Source organism: Prionailurus bengalensis, chromosome C1 (assembly GCF_016509475.1).
Source record: "Prionailurus bengalensis isolate Pbe53 chromosome C1, Fcat_Pben_1.1_paternal_pri, whole genome shotgun sequence".
Taxonomy (NCBI): domain Eukaryota; kingdom Metazoa; phylum Chordata; class Mammalia; order Carnivora; family Felidae; genus Prionailurus; species Prionailurus bengalensis.
In genome coordinates, this window is record NC_057345.1 from 197,525,188 (window position 1) to 197,539,197 (window position 14,010).

Here is a 14,010-nt window from a genome sequence, read left to right on the forward strand (position 1 = left end):
TACCACAGATCTAGTCAGTTAGAAGAAAAACAAACAAAAAATTGCATTAAAGCTGTCACAAAATTTTTCTCATGACAAAAACTATTTCCGCTTTTTGTTTTGCTTTGTTTTTTAAATAAACCATGCACAAACAACTAATCTTTGGAGACGAGCAGCCACAGCATGCCATTTGACCAAAAAAAAAAAAAGAATATATATATATATATATATATATATATATATGTGTGTGTGTGTGTGTGTGTGTATACATATACATGTATATTACACTTAGTAACAGAATGAAGAACATATGACAAAATATTGATATTTAAGCATTTTAAATTGTTTTAATTTTACTTGTATCTATAAATAAATGGAAATATATTTTAATAATGTTGTGGTATATAATATTATTTCCAAAATTTTTTCTAAAGTAGACTTTCTCAACAGTGGCACTATTGACATTTTAGGCTGGATACTTGTTTGTTATGGGGGACTGTCTCATGCATGTTAGGGTGTTTATCAACATCCTTGTCCCCCATCCACTAGATGCCAGTAGCACCCCCATCCTTCAGTCGACAATTTCACTAGATATTGTCAAATGTCTGCCCAAATCACCGCCTTTTGAGAACTACTGCTCCAACGCAAAAATGAGTGGTCTGGAAATATATGAACCCCACACCTCTGGAGCATGATGGTACTGATAAGAGAGATGTATTAACAAAAGTGCTGTTTCAAACTCTTGGAACTTTGATAAGATATAGAGCAGGAAAAAATGAAGAATTGAGTCAGATTGGTTTTCAGAGTTGTGGTAGGACAGAAGTAAATATTATTATCAAAAGCGTGCCTAAGCATCATATACCTACAAAAGAGGTCTACACATTAAGTATTACATTAAAATATATCACTAGTAAGATGAGATTAGAAGGGGTTAGAAGAGATCTCCTAGAGATTTTTCTTCTTAAAGTGTCTCTTTAATACATTGTTAGCTAAGATATAATTTTGAAACTGATCACTCATTGTTTTCTAACTTAATTTTTTTCCTTGCTTGAAAAGTAATATTTATGATCTTAACTGCTTGTTCTAGAGTAGTATCTATGAGCTTTCTGTGGTCATAGCCCTGAGATATATTAATTTCATTCATCACAGTAAATAGCCCAGAGTAAAACACATGGGTGTTACCTAATACATATTTGACCAAGAAGACATGATAGATAAGAAAAGTAAAAAAGAACTCCCTGAATGTCCATGCTTTCAATAGTAAACTTTTTTATGCCTTATGTTCCCATTTTTACAGGAATTTACCCTATACAGCTACATTCTTTTAGAAAAAAAAATTACTTGCTCTTGCAAAATAAACTTCTGTTCAAAGACACATCAAAAATAATGATAGCAGATGATCTTAAATAAAATTTTAAAATTTTAAGGAGCTCTTGAAAAAAATCTGTGTAACTTCTATAAATGAAGCCATGTCTTCTAAAGATTATGACTGTTATATTGCCGTATAAAACTACAGAAAAACCTTAAGAAGTATTTCATCCTAAAGGTTGTTTCCTGACAGCCGAAAGTACTATAGCATACTGGAATGTTGCTATAATTCAACTAGATTTTCCTAAATGGAATTTTATAAAGATATAAAAATCTATGCTGAGAAAATTAAACTGTAGTATGGACACAAACTCATCATTGTGATGTGTTTTGGCATGTGTAAGATCATATTTTTGAGCCTGGCAGTTAAATATGTATCTCAAGAAAACATTTTAAGATTTCAGTCCAAGGCATAATTTCTGGCTCAAGTGTTTCACATATCCCTGAAAAAGCCATTACTACACAAAGAGTTGTATTTTTGTTCCTTCAGCCCAATATTTTTATTGCAAAGGATTTATGTATGACTGAGAATAGTGCCCAACATTTTGTTAGTTGTAGATTTGAACGAAACTCTAAACTTCTTCTGTTTATCTATTCTGCAAAAAATAAGTGGCATGAATTTATGAAAATGGATGTCAATATCACTGTAACAAAAAAATGTTCTATTTTGTTTTTGTTTTCCATTTTAAGAAGAATCACTTCTTTTTTATGTTTATTTATTTATTTTGAGAGAGAGAGAATGTGTGCAAACAGGAAAGGGGAAGAGAGACAGTGAGATAGAGAACCCCAAGTAAGCTCCACGCTGTCAGCACAGAGCCTGCGGAGCTCAATCTCACCAGCTGAAACCAAAAGTCTGATGCTTAATCCACTAAACCACTCATGTGCCCCAAGAAGAACCACTTAATAGAATAAAATGAGACCTCTGCCTCCATTGTTTTCATCTAATTTGGGTGGATATCAATTGTTGAGTCATCACTACTTAGCTTGGTCATGGCAATAAACATAAAACACCCAAAAACACAATAGACAATAATTTCTACATTTTTCTCATTAGCATTTACATTCAATATTTCCCCAAAGAAGTTCCTTGGTTGATTTGCCTTTCTTTATCTTTTTTCTTTCTTACAACTCTGCAGGAATGGTAGATGTACAAGCTTGAAGAACTAGTTTCTATACCTTAAAATCTTACATAAATGTTTTGTTGGATATTTTAGGTGGCCAAATCCTTCATATTTTAGTAGAAGTTGCTCTTGAAAAATAAATCATAAACCACAAGTATGCAACTGGTCAAACTGAGAAGGGGGGATATTCTTTAAGACAACGTGCATGTTTCTTTAATAAGTGAATAGGAAAAAAAGATACCGTTTTGATTAAAAAGACTTACTGGTCATAACAACAAGATGTGAAATGCAATCCTGCAGTGAACCTTAGTTTTGACCACCATTTGTATGGACAGGTTTCAGATAACTTGAGAAGTTTTATTATGGGCTGATTAGGTAGCAGATGAGATAAAAATGTACTGCCATGTGAAGATATAGGCCATAGATTTAAAAGAGTGGGTTACAAACAGTAGAATCTCAATTAGAGAAATGTGTGTGTGTGTGTGTGTGTGTGTGTGTGTAAAAATTTCTAGAAGAATATACAATAAGACACTAAACAGTTCTTGTCTTTGGATAGTATGATTATATTGCTTTTATTTTTGCATTTTTACTAATGGGCATTTTAAAATTTGATACAATGTATTTTTCTTTGGATATACAAGTTTGTTAAATGTAACTAAAACACAGAAAAATAAATCATTGTCTAAAAGTTTTTTATAACAATGACCATATTTTTTCCTTTACTGTTTACTTTGTATTTTTTTCAATTAAGACTTAATTTTGCTATCCCCTGTCCACCTTTACAATGGAAGTACTTCTGCACATATTTCTAATCATTATCGTTTAATGTGTCTGAGACATTTCGCACTCACTATGTTTTGTACAATTAACATTATGTTTTGCCAGACCAAGCTAATCTGAAAAGTTAATATTATTTACACATTTCCTACTCCATGAAATTTTGATGAACCCAGATATTGTATGTAGGTATAGGATACATGCCCATTTTTGCCCTAAGAGTTAATCCTTCAACTCTTTATGAGAACCCTTTGGATAAAGAGGAAATAGCCATTTAAGTGGCTTTTCTTAAATTGCTGTATATCCCTCCTAGGTATAATGCTGGCTATTGCCAACTAACCTATATTTCTGAAAGACAGCATTTCCTTTCACATGTGAGTCAGAGCAACCTCTTAAAAGGCTGAGATATTACACTATTGACAAGATCATAAGAGGCAAACACCAAGGGACCTAAAATGTCCTGTCATCTGTTATCTATAACATGAGTATTGTTTGTTGTCATTTGCCTGTACATTAAAAATGTATGGGACCCTTAAAGTAGAAGACATAGGACACTTCAAGTGCCAACTCCAAGCTTAGATTAAGAGAATGTAATCAGGGGTGCCTGGATGGTTCAGTCGGTTAAGCATCTGACTTCGGCTCAGGTCATGATCTCACAGTCTGTGGGTGCAAGTCCCACATTGGGCTCTGCGCTGCCAGCTCAGAACCTGGAGCCGGCTTTGGATTCTGCTGTGTCTTCCTCTCTCTCTGCCCCTCTCCTGCTCATTTTCTTCTCTGTGTTTCAAAAATAAATGTTAAATTAATTAAAAATAAATAAAAGGATGTAATAAAATGATAATTTACCTTATTCTGTGATTCGGAAATACTACAATGAAACAGATATTCCCCACTACTAATAGAGACTAATATAATAAAGATTTTTAGTCACAAATGAACTTGGCTTATTTATTTAAAAGCATATAATTTGGCTTTCATAATTTCATTTTGAATTTCAGAGACAACATAGTGTATTATATTCTATTGCCTTGAATGCAATTACCTGTCTTAGTTATCTATAAAAGAGTAGTGCCTCCCCAAACTATATTACTCACATAATAAGATATATTCTTATAATTTATTGCTATATTTGAACCACGCTAATCCTCACTGGAGTATATAAAATGTGAGAGAATATATGAAATTTGATTTTATAAACATCCAAACATTTTTCCTTCATTGATCTGTTTCTTTCCAGATCTAGTCAGAAAAAAATGTATTAAAGTCAATATAATTTATGATTAAAACTCAATGGCTCTCAAACTATTATACCATTTTTCATTTAATGTCAAGGGCAGGCCATCCTCCTAAAAATATACAGCCATATTTTTCTTTAAAATTGTATACTTAGTTAAACTGGTATTTTGCCTAATGTAGTCATTGCAAAGAATGCTAAATCTGTAAGATTCTTTCACAGGTGTTTCACCAAATAAAAGGATTTCAATTTTATGATATAGGTTTCTTTTTTCTTTTTCTTGAATCCAGAATAATTTTCAATACAGATAAGGGAAACAACCCAAAGTTCTATCAAACACTGATGGTACAATTTGCAACTAACATTATGACTTTAAATCAGCGAGTACACTTTTAGAAACTTCTAAATTAAATTAAATAATTTGGAGATGGGTCTCAGGATTCATTGGATCAGACTTAGAGTGAATTCACTATTGATGGGCACTAAAGGCTAAATAGAATTTTTTTTTACATTTTTTTTAACGTTTATTTATTTTTGAGACAGAGAGAGACAGAGCATGAACAGGGGAGTGGCAGAGAGAGAGGGAGACACAGAATCTGAAACAGGCTCCAGGCTCTGAGCTATCAGCACAGAGCGCGATGCGGGGCTCGAACTCACAGACCGTGAGATCATGACCTGAGCCGAAGTCGGACGCTTAACCGAGCAAGCCACCCAGGCGCCCCGAAATAGAATTTTTTTTTAATTTACATAGGAAATAAAAATAAACAAAAAACAACAGGCTAGTCAGATAATTTTAACAAGGCATTTTTGTATAATAAATTTTAAATAACATGGTAAAATAGTGTCTCTAACATTATTATTTTTTGTTTACCTTTCAAATCTGCATGATTCTTCCTTAGAGTGGCATATTGTGCTGGAAAGAGGCTTCACAGTCAGACCAATCTGAGTTTTAATTATGTGTCTGCCTCTAACTAGTTATGAGTGTAGTTCTTCTATCAAATAACTCAGCTTAAGTACCCATAAATATATTCTTCACCTATGGTAATAAAAAATAGACACAGCAGGGAACTCTATAGTCTTTCTTACATTTCTGAGATCTTATGATTTTGCCTCTAGATCCTGCCAAATAAATGAAATTTAAAAATTAAATAAAATTTAAATAACGTACCCTTAAGCATTAGTGAATCATATGCCTCACTCTGGTCGGGACAATCCATATTTTGTATCAGTGTAAACATCAATAGTATCCCACTGATTCTCAAAAGCAACCTTGTGTGAGTGATAAATCCAATATTTATCTTAACTGTAGCCCAATTTAGAGAAATTAGGGTACCTCAAGTTAACAAGTCTTTACATATAACAGCTAACAAGTCTTTATATATAACACACATATAAATGTGTCTGAGTGTATGCATTGTGTGTGTGTATACTTACACACATTCATACTAGAGAGTATTAATATTAACAGATTTACTTCTTAGGAAGGTAAATTAATTTTTGCCTGTAGTAATCATATATGTAACTTAAATGGATGCTGCATAAATTCGGGTCCAATGTTATGATTCTCTATAACCTTATATTTTCTTTAAAACATATAATTAGGTAGCTTTAGCTATTTTCTTTAAAAATACAATTACATAATATTGGCTATGATCAACTGTTCCCTGTCTTCCTTCTGCATATCTTCTAGTGGTCATCAGACAAAAGTGTGAGTCCACCATGTATCCTCAGCAATGTGCTCCATGTTTCCTAATTTGCTCTTGCTATAAGAAAAATATAGTTGATCAAAAATATGTTGACTCCTTAATTTAAAAAAAATTTGATTCTTTATTGACAAAAAATTCTTAGAATCAGTTGCCAACTAAGATAAGGAATACAACTTTGAAAATAACATTTTCAATATTTTATTAATTAGGTAAACAGTTTAAACATAGTAAAAGTTCTGCTCAAATAAGGGGGCCACGGAATTTGACTGCCATCAGGTATTCATGAGTTTTATAGTGCAAAGAATGTCACTAAAAATTCACTTCAGTTTCAATGGGAAATAATCTAATAGAAATGGAAATATTAAAGACATTTTATCCTGATAAAGAAAACATTCCTGTTTATGGAGGTAAATCAGAGATTTATTTGGTCCTTAAATTCAAAAAATAAATAAATAAATTGGCTATAAACATTTTTATTCTAATAATAGTTGTATATTTTAATTAAAAATGTATTTTCACATACATTGTATATTTTCATAATAACTATACAATGTAGATCTTATAAGCTTCATATAAGATATGAAGAAACAGACTCTGAGAAAAGTTAAGACACCTAGATGAGGTCAAACATAATAGTAATGCTAACATTCTACATATGGGACTCTGAAGTCCATTAATTTTTCAGCTATATTATGTTGTCTCATTTTCCAACGTTGATTCATTAGAATTGTTTTTTAAGGCAGATATACAATTCATCAGATTTTTCTTCAATATCTCTTTGAAAGTAGAGAATAGAAAAGGCATATAAATTCACTTAGGGGTTCCAACAGATTCTTTGATTTTATATTTAGTTATATCTTACTATTGTAATTTTTACTGGACTATCATTTTATCTGCATTGCTATGTTCATTGTGGTTTCTGTTTATGTCCTTATTGAAATTTATAAGTGATATTATTCTTTACTTAGATTCATTTTATTTTCTCATTGAGAAAACAGTTAAGAGGATTTCTTGGCTTAAAAAAACAAAACAAAACCTGGATTTCCTTTAAGAAAAGCGAAGACCAGCAGTATCTACCATTCTAGTAGTGTCTGTGCCTACTACAGTGATGCTCTCTGTGCAGTCTTCCCCAAAGAGGTTCAGACTTGAAACAAGAGACCTTGAAACACTAGGAAACATTGAAATTCCCCAGAAGACATTTTAAGTGTTACTGCCTAGGGCAAGAAGAGCCACATTAATGTTCTTTGCTTTGTCTTGTTTTGTTTCTTCTCCTGCAAACTGTGCTTATGGTGACCCAGAATTCCACCTGCTCTATAAATATGACACATCTTTTCTTTCTGAACAAATAAAAGTGATCTGGGTCAGACTCTGAGGCAGACATCAGTTGACAGTTACAGTTTTTACTTGATGAGACCTAGGGTATTACAGTATGTCTCTATCCTTTGATTAGGATTCTAGATTCCTCTTTTATATGTTAAATATTACCAGAAAAGTAAGTACTAAAGCAAATGAATCACAACATACTCTCCCTCTTCCTAAGCAAATTGACTTGTCTTCATGTGATAAGATCTTTTTTCCCAATATTAAAAAAATATATATGAATGTTACAGATTATTCACTAAAATGGTGTTACAAAGTATTTCAGTAGAGATATCACCATTAAAGCAATATGTAAATATCACCTGGATTCTTTTATCTCTAGGATTAGTCTCTGAGAAAAATTTCTAATAGTTTCATGATAATTTCTTCCTTCTCTGTATTGGCAATGTTTATATCTATCTATGGGTTATTGTTTGCTTGTTATAACTTTTGAGAAAGTATGCATACTTGGTTTGATTTTGGGGACAGACATTCTCATGCTTAAGGACATTATTCTGAGGATATATATAATAATCTTTCAGCTTTATCGAGGTAAATTAGAAAATACCTATGGATTTCTACAAATAAAGTGTTGAAAGGGAATTATACTAGAAATAATTTTATTTTAATAGGTCCTTTTTAGAGCTTAGGTGCATTTTGGCACTTACATTTTTTTCATAGTTTTTACCTATTATACAATATCACCAATGTCTATATTAGTACAGCACTTTTATGATTATCTATAGATAGAATATAGAAATATGTTTACTGCCACAAGCAAAATATTGTAAACATTTCATTACCAAATATGTTATCCACTAAGTACTCTAACCTATTACTTATTCATTACATAGACATGGTAATCAGCAGAAATATGCCAAAGGATTAAAAAAATTGAGGATTTTTTACAACTTCAGTTATGTTTCCTATCAAAATTGTTTAACATGCTAAGGAATTTATTAGTTTTATAATAGAGCAGGTAATGGCATATAAAAACAACTATAAAGGAAAGGAGGGGGAGGGTAGGCACCATTCTATGTTCCCATATGTTAAGATTTTTCTTCACCTCGAAACCCCCATTCATTCTAGACTCTGTAACTGCAGATAACCTGTGTTGCTAACCGAGATTACATTCTATTAGTAAACTGCATCTATCTTTATCTATCAAAGCACCACACTGTACATTTGTGTCAGGTTTATTGGGCACAATTACATAATACAGACTGAAACAGTTCCATTCTGGGGTGCCTGGGTGGCTCAGTTGGTAAAGCGTCTGCCTAGGGCTCAGGTCATGATCTCGTAGTTCCTGAGTTCCAGCCCCGCGTGGGGCTCTGTGCTGACAGCTCAGAGCCTGGAGCCTGCTTCTGATTCTGTCTCCCTGGCTCTCTGCCCCTCCTCCGTTTGCGCTCTCTGTCTCTCAAGAATAAATAAATGTTAAAAATAAATAAATAAAGTAGTCCCATTTTCAGAGGAGTCACAGACCAATTTTTTCTTTAAAGTTTATTTTGAAAGAGAGCACAAATGGAACAGAGAGAGAGAGAGAGAGAGAGAGAGAGGCAGAAGGGGCAGAGAGAGGGACAGAAGATCCCAAATGGACTTGTGCTGACAGCAGAGAGCCTATTGCAGGGCTCAACTCCCAAAGCCATGAATCATGACCTGAGCCAAAGTCAGACGCTTAAACAACTGAGGCACCCAGGTGCCCCACAAACCATTTTTTTAAGTAATGATTTGTCTTGTTCTCTCTATATATAATTTTGTACATGAAGCATCTTAAAAATATTTGCATGTATTTTTTAGACATCCCAATTCTTACCTTAGACTAAAAACCTTTTTTTTTTCTTTTTTTTTACATAAAACACTGGATGGGGTAAGGAAATGTCTTTCTTAAGACCTATTACTCCTTTTAATTTAGATGAAATGTTTTCTACCTTTTTTTGCCCTGCTGGCAGCCTTATTTCCCTCTCTGGGGATCTCCAAGTATTCCAGAGGAGTTGGCAGCCTTGAAAAATTCTTGACATTTGGATGGAGTGAGATGGGGGGGAGGGGCGGGGCACCGAGAATTTAAGAAACAGGTACAGTCCTGAGGAAGATGTCAGAATTTGGGACATCCATGTAGGGTCATTGAACATTTCATGCATAATTAAAGAACAAAGATACTTTTACTAGGTGTTTTATGTGTGTTATGTCAAATAGTTCTTCCAACATAATGGATTGTGTGTGATGAATCTGAGGTAGGTTACATAACTTGCCAAAGGTCAAAAACATTCTAAGTGGATAATCAGGATTTGAATCTTGGCATGTTTTGCTCCAAAGCTTTGTCTGTTTCCATTAACAAATGATTATATGAGTTTATTACATCAATGGAACAGAATAGGTTTTCAGAAATAAACCCATGCATATATGGTCCATTAATTTATAACAAAGGAGCCAAGAATATAAAAAGGGAAAGGGCAGTCTCATCAATAAATAATGTGGGGAAAACGGGACAACCACATGCAAAAGAATGAAACTGGACCACTTTCTTACATTATATACAAAAAATAATTCTAAATAGAATAGAAACTTGAATGTAAGAGACCTGAAACCACAAAACTCCTAGAAAACTAAACAAAACAAAAACAGGTGTCAACTCCTTGACTTGGGTCTTGACAGTGATATTTTGGATTTGACCCCAACAACAAATGCAACAAAAGCAAAAATCACCAATGGGTCTAAATCAAACTTAAAAGCTTCTACACAGCAAAGGAAACCACAGGGGAAAAAAGGAAAAGGCAACTTACTGAATGAGAGAAAATATTTACAAATCATAGCCGATAATGAGTTACAATCTAAAATATATCAAGAAAATGCAGCTACGTGGATGGAACTAGAGAGTATTAAGCTAAGCGAAATTAGTCAGAGAAAGACAAATATTATATGACTTCACTCATATGAGGACTTTAAGATACAAAACAGATTAACATAAGAGAAGGGAAGAAAAAATAATATAAAAACAGGGAGGGGGACAAAAACATAAGAGATTCTTAAATATGGAGAACAAACAGGGTTACTGGAGGGGTTGTGGGAGGGGGGATGGGCTAAATGGGTAAGGGTCATTAAGAAATCTACTACTGAAATCATTGTTGCACTATACACTAACAAAATTGGATGTAAACTAAAAAAATAAATTAATTAAATTAAAATAAAAAAATTAAAATTTAAAAATTAAAATTTAAATTTAAAAATTTAAAAATTAAATTTAAAATAAAAATTTTAAATACAAAAACTAAAAAAAAATTACTTTAGTGCCTGATTATCTTGCTCCTTGCTACTCAGAATTTTTCTATTAAGTGCAAGATGGCATTCTCAATTTCCTATGATTATTTTGTTGCCTAATATTAACCTTTATCATTTTAACAAAAGAATGAGAACTACTTTTCTTGTTAATAAAATGAATCACTATCATTTGGTAATCTGTTGAAACTTGCATAAAAGATTTGGAAGCAAATGGACAGTAAAACATTATTTTGGTTAAAAAAAATAAATAAAATAAAATAAAATAAAATAAAATAAAGTAAAATAAATGAAGAATTAATACAACTCAGTGCAAAAAAACCCAATTAAAAAACAGGCAGAGAGGGGCGTCTGAGTGGTTCAGTTGGTTAAGCATCCAACTCTTGATTTTGGCTCAGGTCATGATCTCATATTGAGATTGAGCCCCATATCAAGCTCTGTGCTGGGCATGGAGTCTGCTTAAGATTCTCTCTCTCCTTTTCCTTCTGTGCCTCCCCCACTTGTGTGTTCAGTCTCTCTCTCTCTCTCAAAAAGAAAACAAAAAGAAAAAAAGAAAAACAACAACAACAAAAACACTTCCTTACTTCTAAAAAGTAAATCAAGTGTTCCTGTTAAAAAAAAGGGGGGTGGGCAGAGAATTTAAATAGACTTTTTTCTAAGAAAAGATACAGAGGAGGCCAATAGGAACATGAAAAGATGTTCAACATCATTAATCTTCAGGGAAATGCCAATTAAAACCACAATGAGATATCATGTGACACCAGTTAGAATGACAATTATCAAAAATACAAGAAATAAAAAAGCAATTTCACTTATGGATATTTATCCCCCAAAAATGAAAAAAAAAATCAAAAATATATATGCACCCCCAGGTTTATTGCAGCATTACTTACAGTATCCAAGATACAGAAACATTGTAAGTGTCCATCAACAGATGAATGGATATAGAAGATGTGGTATACATATATAATGGAATATTATTCAGCTATAAAAAGGATTAAATCTTGCCATTTACAACAACTGGATGGACCTTGAAAGAATTACACAGAATGAACTAAGACAGAGAAAGACAAATACCACATAATCCATTTACATGTTGATTCTAAAACTAAAACAAACAAACAAACAACACAAAACAAGCTTACAGATATAGAAAACAAATTGGTAATTACCAGGGGCAGAAGATTGGGGGAAGCAAAATGGGTAAAGGGTTAAGAGTCAAAGGTATAAACTTACAGTTATAAAATAAATAGATATGGGGATGTAATGCACAGCATGTGACTACAGTTACTAATACTGTATTGCATATTTGAAAGTTGTTAAAAGAGTAAATCTTAAAAGATTTCATCATAAGAAACAATTTGGTAACTATATATGGTGACTGATATTAACTAGACCTATAGCAGTGATCATTTTGCAGTAATATAAATATCAAATCATTATGTTGTACACTGGAAACTAAATAATGCTTTATATCAATTCTATCTCAAAAATGTTAAATGTTTAGAAAGAATAGTTTACAGTTTTCTCCTTTTAAATAAGGAGTAATAGATTTATAAAAGGTAGTATTTTAAAATTTCACATACTTGAAAAATAAACGTAAGATCACCCACACAAAATAGGTTACAGAGATTGTTCTGGCAACAGGTTGAAAGGTAGATAAGAGTGAAAAAGATGTTTTCAAGACTAGTTAGGTGACTATTTTAATAGTTCTCATCAGTGGCAATGAGGGGCAGAGTAGGGAAGTATAGAAGACAAGACAGAAAAGTATCACAGCAGTAGATATTATAAAAAGTACAAACTCAACAATGATAAGACACAAAGGAGGAGTCCCACTCTTAAGTGAGTAGGCTGATGATGCCATTCACAGACATGAGAAAATCAGGAGAAAGACAACATTTGGAAGGGAGTAGTATTGAGTTCTTCTGGATCTATGGATTTGAGATGCTGAAAGGTATACATTTCTGTATCTGGGACACTAGGTGGCTCATTCGGTTGAACATCCAACTCTTGATTTCGGCTCAGGACATGATCTCACAGTTGGTGAGATTGAGCCATGCATCGGGTTCTGTGCTGTCAGTTTGGAGCCTGCTTGGGATTCTCTCTCCCCCTCTCTTTCCGCCCCTCCCTTACTTGTGCTCTCTCTCCTCAAATAAATAAATAAACTTAAAAAAAAAATTCTGTATCCACTTATTTCTCCTCTAATTTCAAGATTGATTTTATTAATTAATTAATTAATTAATTAATTTCAAGTGTTGATTTTATTAATATCTTTACCTTTTTAATTAAAGACAGTCACAGATACCATAATGTCTTTTTCTTTGGATTTTTCCAATAATTTATTTTTTCTCTGGGAATACTAAACATGCAAAGGATAGCATGCATGATTCAAGAGAATTTTTTCTTTTCTTTTTTCCTTTTTTTTCTGAGAGACTGTTATTTAACATTGATTTCTCTCATTAAGGTGGATTCTGCTGTTTCAACCTAGTTTTGTTCATATATTTTTACTAACCTTTTGAGACCAATCATTTGTAGGAAAAATGCAGTTTTAAAATATTTAATGCATTTAAGGGGCGCCTGGGTGGCTCAGTCGGTTGAGTGTCCGAATTCAACTCAGATCATGATCTTGCGGTCTTTGGGTCAGAGCCTCGCGTCGGGCTCTGTGCTGACAGCTCAAAGCCTGGAGGCTTTGAATTCTGTGTCTCCCTCTCTCTAACCCTTCCCGACTCACGCTTTGCCTCTCTCTCTGAAAAATAAATAAATATTAAAAAATTGTTTAGGGGTGCCCGGGTGGCTCAGTCATTAGGCGTCCGACTTGGGCTCAGAGCATGATCTCATGGTTTGTGGGTTCAAGCCCCACATGGGGGTTTGTGCTGACAGCTCAGAGAGTGGAGCCTGCTTCAGATTCTGTGTTTCCCTCTCTCTCTGCCCTTCCCATGCTCGTGCTCTGTCTCTCTCTCCCTGTCAAAAATAAGCAAACATTAAAAAAAATAAAATAAAAACATTGTTTACAAACTATTTAATGCATTGAAATATCCTATTCATACTGTTGAATATGAACACCTTTGCCTTGGGTAACACAGGCTGGATGGAGTCAGATGCCTTTGTAAACCTATATGGACACCTTTGTTAATTTTGAGCCTTACTGGCATTCCTTTTTAGAGAATTTAAAGTTTGGCATTAAAAATTAAAACTT

At 33.1% G+C, this 14,010-nt stretch overlaps 1 protein-coding gene across 4 annotated transcripts in view; it reads right to left on the minus strand.

Annotated features, from left to right (window-relative positions):
- ERBB4 (erb-b2 receptor tyrosine kinase 4) overlaps nt 1-14,010 on the minus strand; it is a 1,144,797-nt gene that overhangs the window by 221,683 nt on the left and 909,104 nt on the right. The window lies entirely within an intron of this gene.